This window comes from Streptopelia decaocto (genome assembly GCF_964273445.1).
Source record: "Streptopelia decaocto genome assembly, chromosome: 6".
Classification (NCBI taxonomy): domain Eukaryota; kingdom Metazoa; phylum Chordata; class Aves; order Columbiformes; family Columbidae; genus Streptopelia; species Streptopelia decaocto.
The window spans coordinates 25,869,396-25,878,013 of NC_138660.1; positions in this window are offsets into that span (position 1 = coordinate 25,869,396).

Genomic DNA, 8,618 nt, shown 5'->3' on the forward strand with positions numbered 1-8,618 from the left:
TCACAGGGCTTCCTAAATTCCTTTTTAACAGTGCTTTCCCCTCCAAGTTCAATGTCTTGGCCTCTGTTGTAGAGTTTGACCAACCCCCATGTGGAGAATTTTTCTTAAGTCTTGAATTTCCCCTTGTAAGTTGTGTCTGTCAACTCTTGTCCCTTGGCGGGGGGACTTTGCACAGGTCCCATCTTCTCCATAAACCTTCCTGAGGCTAAATCCACCTCTGTTCTATGTTTAGAAAACTCAACCTCTTCTCTGTACAAGGAGGGGGGGGGGGCAAATAATCCACAGCACACAAAAAATCATTTCCCTTGCCCTGAGAGCTGTGCTGCTGCTGCTTTAACCACCACACACTGAGACTTCATCTCTCAAGGGCACGTAGATGAATCATGTTCCACTTGATGATCTCAGGACCCCCAATCCTTCTCTACAAACCCCTTCCAGAGTGCTGTGGATGGGAGAGCAGCATGTCCCACCAGCCCCTGGCATGCAAACTCTCCTTTGCCAATGACACCACCTGTCCAGCCCCACTGGAGAACCCCATCTCCTGCTTTCTCACTAGGTTGCCACCTTCCTCCCAAGCAGAAGACGGCATTTGCTTCCCACCACTTGCCTGTTGTTCAAGCACTAGCTTGCAGTTTAAGGGGTTGTTTAGCAAAACATCACATCTTACAAGTTTTACAGAGGGTTTCTGTGCCCATCCCAGGACTTAGAGTCAATCTGGATGCTTTCCCAAAGCTTCACATTCATGGATCTTGTCTGATGCTCTGTCATTCGCTTCCTCTGCCTCTTCCTGTCTTATATAAGCCTGAATCACCGTTGTCTACTGGGGTAGCCTGCCAGGTGACTGATCCTGGGTCGGGGCCAGGATGGATTGAGCCTGTCATACGATGTATGGGATCTCTGGGTCCAAGCCCGGAGGGTTTGAGAGGAGGAGTAGGACCAGGAGCCAAGCAGAGACACGACAGCTCCTGGGACATGAGGCAGCAAGAGCAAGGAGCAGAATTTGCTGTGGGGGTTTGGCTGAACATGGCCCCGATCACCTCTTGTCACCAAAGAACTCCTTGGTGCCACTGCTAGCAACAATAATTGCATAAAGCTAAAGAAAAGCTCTGCCCTCCTGCACGGGGACACCCCCCTGCAGTTTCACTGCCCTTTTCCCCCTCTCATGGCCAGGTTTGTATAATAACTGAACCCAGGAACAAGCAGCTGGAACTGATAAAACTTCAAGTGCCACCATCAGTCTGTACTAACTGTTCTTACATTTGGGGAGGTTTCTGCCTTTTTGTTCACATGAAAGTGCAGAAGTGATTTGTCCAGATCTCTCTGGTTCTGAGCACCATAGGTCCCTCTTCTCCTGGACCTCAGACACGCTTGCTGTGGTGCAGCAAGTTACTTCACATCATAGTGTTCCTGACATCAGGCTACGTGCTCTCCTACCCATTGAGAGACGCAAGGTGATCAGAAATGCATCAGCCCATGGTGAGAGCTGGGAAAGTTGAGGAAGATGCAGCAGGAACATATAGATGGAGGATGTGGGGATGGAGAGATGGAAGATGTGGGATGGAGGGATGGAGGATGCGGGGATGGAGGATGCGGGGATGGAGGGATGTACCAGGCAGTCATTACATCACAAGTCTAAGCACAGGATCAGCCAGTGACCAACAGAAGACTGAATGTTTATACGCTGTTAATGCGTCAATAAACTGCAGCTTCGCCACAGGATTCACAATTTTACACTGTGCCAACTTAGCCCTGGATGACTTAATTAGTAGGTTGCCCCCTTCTTCAGAAACCCAACATGTCTTCACTTCAAAACCTTTGCCACATGTGTCCTTCCTCTTCTAGAAACCCGGTGAAAACATTTTCACCGTCTTCCCCCAGTTTGCTTGAACACCACGTGTAGGCTGTGCCATCCCGTGTGATTTTCCTTATTACCCCAAATTTATCACTGGGTGATGATTCAACTGCCAATGCCCCAAGGAACTTCACTTCTCTGGGTGTTTTGCAACGTTTTTCTGCTGGGCACAGAAACCTGATGACAAAGGTGCGTTGCTCCCAGGCAAAACTATTCCCTGGCATGTGCCAAACTTTGGCATCAAGCTTTGCCCATCACTCAGCAGGTCGGGGATGCCCAGAAGTTGCTCTCCTGGGGCTTCTCTCTTGAGCAGAAACAAGGAGGGTTTAGAGTCCGCTCAACCCACCAAATGAAGCAGGCGAATTACTCACAGCATTTCCTTCCAATGTGGGTGTATCCCTCTCCTGTGGCTTTTGCGAGCAAGCTGCGACTGGAAAAGATTTCCAGTGTTGCCGCGCCAGATCTCTGCCAAAATCAGCTGAATCTGCTCTCACCATTGTTCTCAACCACATCATTTATCCAGGGGTTTGTTTTTGCTATCGGCTCGTCACGCTGCCGACTGCTGTAGGTTCCCAACAGTTCTTGAACGGGTGACAGATGACAAACGTGAGAACAGTCTGCTAAAGAAACGGGACCACCTTAAATCGCACTGCCAGCTTTCTGTCACCAGAGCATTCCAGGGCTGGGAGTGCGTGATGGATTCGACCTTGATTATATTGACGATAATCCATCTGCACAAACACTATGCGTGTGTGTATATAAATATATATACCTACAGGCATATATACACATATATATGTGCAAAAAGAAAGCCACATTTTTCTTACAAAGCCTTTTAGTGCCACAGGAATACGGGACTGAAAAGGACCTAAGTTGGCATGTCTCTTCATTACATCCCTTTTATAATCTCCTTTTTTTTTTGTTCATTTGATTCCTGAGAGTTTCGGCCTTTTGGGGAGGCTCTTCCAGAATATGAATCTTCCCATGGTCACTGATTTCCTGCTTAAATTCATTCATGGCTATTTTCTCTCATTTGGCTCTTGTGACAATGCTGCCCTGTGACTGGAGCGACTCTTTCATCTCCCCCACGTTTCATCCCGAGATACTCCCTGTGTATTCCCCCAGTTTTCCTTTTACTGGACTTCCTTTTACTGGAGTAACCAAGCCAAGCTCTTTCCCCCTCATGCGCAGAACACGTTTCTGTCCCATTTGACCTGAACACTTTCCTCTCTCCACTGGGAACAGCTTGCCCGAGACATCCCAGAATTGCATTTGCATCACATCAGCACCACAGCTCTTCTTGCCACCAGGCACCAAACCTTCTTCTCCCCATCATCCCACCAAAAAGCCCATTGCTGCCCCACCAGTCTAGACTTCGCCTCCTTTTCTGGCCCACACCTATGACCCAGGTCTGAGTGTCTTGTGCCACTTCTAATACCTTTGGGCATTGTCCATCTTCATCTTTCAGGTCATCGCTGGACCGTCACGTCCAGCCTCCGGCCTTCGCACAGCTCTAACCCCGGCTCTCAGTGCTCAGTGTATTCTACAAAGACTCAGCCCCATCTTTTCACCTGATCCTGTGTTTCAATAGGTCCCTGTGCCACATCTGTGCATCGACCCGCACTTGTTCTTGCCCTTCCTGAGCAGAGCAGCCTCATCAGCAGTAACAGGGTTATCCTTCTAGCTCAGCTATGCTGGAACTCAGCTTCACGTGAACCTCAGACATAATGATTTTCCCCACCTCCCTACACCCGGATGAAGCAATTAGTAATTGCAGGCTCCAGCATTACTCACGCGTAGCCTCTGGCACGTCCGCTGGGACTGTAGGCGATACACCACAGGCCTTTCACAGCACACCTGCCTTTTGCTCCCGGCTGCTCCTGTTGTGCTTTTCTCCCTTGTTTCCTCTGCAAGGGCCGTTCACACGGTTTCACAGCACAGATGCTTTGGGTCACCCACTGCACATGCACCAGCGAGGGCTCCAGGAGGTGACATGTCTGAAGAGACAGCAAGCACCAAATGACTTTGTCACAGCACTGCAATAATTTCCACAGAAACCTCGTAGTAATATAGAGTAGAATCATTTTGGTTGGAAGAGAACTTAAAGATCATTGAGTCCAACCGTTTCCCCAGCCCTGGCACGGCCCCATGTCCTGAGAACCTCATGTCCGTCTGTCCAACCCTCCAGGGATGGTGACTCCAGCACTGCCCTGGGCAGCCTGTTCCAATGCCCCACAGCCCTTTGGGGAAGAAATTGTTCCCCACATCCAACCTCAACCTCCCCTGGCGCAGCTTGAGGCCGTTTCCTCTGCTCCTGGCGCTTGTTCCTGGGGAGCAGAGCCCGACCCCCCCTGGCTCCAAGCTCCTTTCAGGCAGTTCAGAGATCAGAAGGTCTCCCCTCAGCTCCTGTTCTCCAGCTGAACCCCCCAGGTCCCTCAGCCGCTCCCATCACACTTGTGCTCCAGCCCCTCACCAGCTCTGTTCCCTTCTCTCAACTTGCCCCAGCACCTCAATGTATGTCCCCTTTTCCGTATCATATACAGGAGATTGTACACACCTCTCGTTGATGTTCCTGGGCTGACTGCCCCACATGGACTTCAGAGCAGCCCCATTTCTGAAATAATTCAGCAGTTTGGGGTGACCTCCAACCATCATCACATCAAGACATGTTGTCCCCATGCAGACAGAGAGGGAAAGGGAGGTATGGTCACCAGGTCTGACGGCACCTCTCCATGCTGACCCACAGGACCGTGCCGCAGAAGCCTCCAGCCTCTATTCAAGAAATTACACCTGTATTATGTTTGTAAATAAAAACACCTTAAGACTGTACTAAACACATCCCTCCTACTTAACATTTCACCCTGAGGTAGCCCAAAAGTTTTGTGAAAGCCGTGTGGCACATCATTTAGACAAAGCTGCCACGGGGCCGAGGAGCAATAACAACACAATAATAATAATAATTAACACAGGAAGGAGTTTTGGGGAGATCCGCCGCAAGACACACGTGACAGAGAACTCATGGAGGACACGGGTTCCACCTCGGCATTTATATCTCCTCCTGGTCCAAAGCAACAGAAGCCCTGAGAAGGTTCGAAATCAGTCAAAGGGCCCAGACGCATTTGAGACACACCAAAGCATTTTGATTCCACCGTGACATCATTCAGTGGCATTATTTCCAAGGGAATTTTTAAAAAATAGAGCGGTTTTAGGACAAAGCGGAAGGGTTTCCTATAAATGTGAAAGCTGGACCTCCTGGGATTGTCATAACTTCACCTTCCTTCGGTGTTTTCCTCTCCTAATTCAGTTTTTGATACAATGGGTGCAGCTTTCAAAGCCTGGGAGCGTTGGAGTCAACATGAGTGCCAGTAAAATAAGTTTGTAAGTAAATCTAACAGAAACTATAGACTATACACAGTAGCAAAGCTTGATGCAGCAGTTCTACTTATTTCATAAAATAAGAATAAATAGTGGAAGTCAAACAACAAATATGGCATTTTCCAAGAGCCGGTTGCAACAGTGATTTAAGGGAAGCCGTGGGGACAATGGCCCAGACGCACAGCTCAGGGCTCCATGACCCATCACTCCCAGCTGAGCATCCAGACTCTTCCCCACGGAGCAAAAGGCGACACGAGACCACGGCCGGAAAGAGTGGGACAAGTGGAGAAAGTTGGGAGGGTGTTTCTGGAACAAAAAGCAGAGATATTTTTAAGATGCTGATTTAGAGCGCTATTAAAAATGCTGCCCACATAGCCTTTTAACCCTCAAACATATCAGATAACTTTTTCTTCCCCCCGCAGTGAGATGAAGTGGCTGTCATTATCTGCGAAGGTCTGTATCATATTGGAATCTGCCGGCGCAGGTCAGCGAGTCCGTGGTGTTCTGGTCCCAGCTCCGGCGCTGAATTACATTTCCCAGGCACAATGGTTGCAGAATGGGTGGGTGCTTTGTCATTTAAACTGCATAAAGAGGCAGAAATTGATTTTTATTGTGGATCTTCATATCTAATAAAGCTCTGAGGGGCTCTTTTCTTCTCCGATTGAATGGCCATTGAATGCTTTCAATCTAGTTCTGTGTTTCATGCCTAAACTGAATAGTGGCAGGAGGAAAATAGATGGGGGGAAGAGAGGCCAAGTCACTTTCCAGATTGAAAAGGATACAGAAGAGAAATAAATAAAAAAAATAAAATAAAAATGAATTAGGAAAAAAAAAAAAAAAAGAAAAGAAAAAAAAAAAGCCATTTAAGTGGAAAGGAGAACTTTCCTGACGCCGAGGAAAAATTGCTTTGTGCAAGGTGCGGGCACACGATGCAGTTGCATGGATGAGGATGTGGCTGCATGGTGGTGTGGAAAGACATGGGACTGGATTAAATGTTAGCGATGGACCCTGGTGCCGCCTGCACCTTCATCCTGTGCTGGAAACCACCAGCTCCCTGCTCCAAACACGTTAATGCTGCACATCCCAGAGCTGCCCAGCCTGCATTGCCCTCGGTAACTCATATTTTGCTTAGGCTGCTGTAAAATGGGAATGACTCAGGTTATGTTGACATTAATTACAGGAGAGATTGTTTTAGAATACAGTGGTTTTTAATGTAATTAGTACCTACTTCATCAAGTCCTCCTCAAATCAACAAAGAGACAATAAAACATAATGGCTTCTCAGTTACTCTTTGATATGTATTGCTCGTTTAGTCCCGTTCCCCTTGGGAAGCTTCATCACAATTAACAAGGCCAGTAGCGTTAGCATTAATTGGTCGTGCCAATGGTCTGATCTAAGGTCCTAAGGAGTTCTCCTGTAGCACTGCAGACTGTGGTCAGACACCCCTGGGAGCTCTGCCTAATTGAATGTCGAGTCTCTTGATCGTTACACCCCGGAGAAAGAGTCATTACAAGCTTGTAGGCTCAGCTTAGATGGGAGAAAGAGTCATTGCGAGCTTGTAGGTTCAGCTTAGAAGCAGCAGTCCATGGGATGAAGGAAACGCTCCCTGGAAGGGGTGTCCCAAAGCAGAACCCCACCGGGGTACCCTCCTGTCCATACCACCAACCTGGAGCTCTCCTGCACACGAAGTCTTCATCTTCGAGCTCTGCCCAACCTCTCTGAGTCCGGTTTGTGGAAGCTGAGCTCAGAGGTGTCGAGATGTCTACTGCTGTAGATGCAGTGCTTAACTGCAACAAAATAAAGAGGACAACGAATCCTCAACAAACACTCAAACTGAGCAAATGTAAAACTCTCAGCCCTGTGTCTGAAGAGCCGGTCCTTCAGTTTGAGCATCCCTGTCCTTCCTTCTATCTAAGAGCATTAAAACTTCACCGAGAGCCTCCCAAAATGCGCAGTGACTCCTCAGAGCCACTGGTTACTGTGGTCAGGGGGACAGTGGGATTCCTGGCAGAGTATGAACGCTCAGATTGCATCTTTATTCTCAGCACGTAAAAGAGAAATATTATAGAAGATGCCAGCTGGATCCTTCCTCTCCTGTTCTGGAAAAGACGCCTTTAAAAGTTAAGCAAAGCAAACCTCCCGCTGGATACATGACTCCTTACCTCCACACTTCCGTCAGGAAAGAGATTTTCCTTAGGCTGCTATAAAATGGGAATGACTCAGTTTACGTTGACATTAATTAGAGGAGAGATTGCTCTACAATACAGTGGGTTTTAATGTCATTTGGCTTCTCACTTTACCTGTTTCATCACCCTTAGAAACCTCGTCCAAATGTGTTTGCAGGGAAGCCCCAGGCAGTCGAAGGAATGCCAAAAAAAAAAAGAAGGAATAGAAAAATAGAGTGGTTACAACTTTAATTTCCCTCTGAAGATCTTAAACCAAGTTATTCAGAGACTGGGAGAAGGAAAGAAGCTGTTCATCCTTCTCCCACCCTGTGGCAGAGAGCTCGGCATGAACCTTTGTGAAAAGACCTGTCCTTCCTAGCACTGAGAATGAGCTTTTTGGAAATTAGGACCCAAATAGGGCATCTGGAAAAAATATATATATATATTAAAAAAAAAAATAATAAAAAAAAATATATATATATATAAATTGCAAGTTGTTGGTACAAATCCTGGTTGTCTTTGCCAGGAGCTCAGTGGAATCTCGAAATGCATTGATGATCCAGAAAACCAATAACATGCCGGGCTGTATTCAAAAAGAGAGCATAATACTGAAGATGCTGTAATGGAATTACAGAACGGCATGATACACCTTCACTCAGAATAATGTTTTCTATTCCGGCCTCTCTGCCTCGAAACGCAGACACGGGAAAGGTCTCAGGGAGGGCAAAGGAAATTATTAAGGGCATGGAAAGACGTCCATCCAAAGAGAGATTAGAAAGATCATGGCTATATAATTTAGAGGCGACATGAATAAGAGAAGCCATGATAGAGATATATAAAATAATTTGCCTTTTCCTGGCTTGCAGAGCTTTTGCACACTCAGGTCCACGCAGGACTCGGATGTGCTTGGCGAGCAGGAAAACAGACACCATGGAGCTGAAGGGCATTCCCCAAGAGCCTGGAGTACAGAGTGTTATCTGAGCTTCAAAACGAGTAATTTTAAACAACGTGGTCTTTTTTTCTGGTCCCAGATTCAAGGATTATCCATTATTATTGCAGCCAAAGGATAAGCCAGTCCCCATTCCTTGAACTAGCTTAGTGCCCAGAAGAACCTGTTTTAGACCCAGCTCTAACATCCTTTTTCACACCCCACCAGCGTCTACAGAACCCTCAAAGCAAACAAATCCTTATTTTCAGCACAGAACAAGGATGGAAATGAAGCTTTT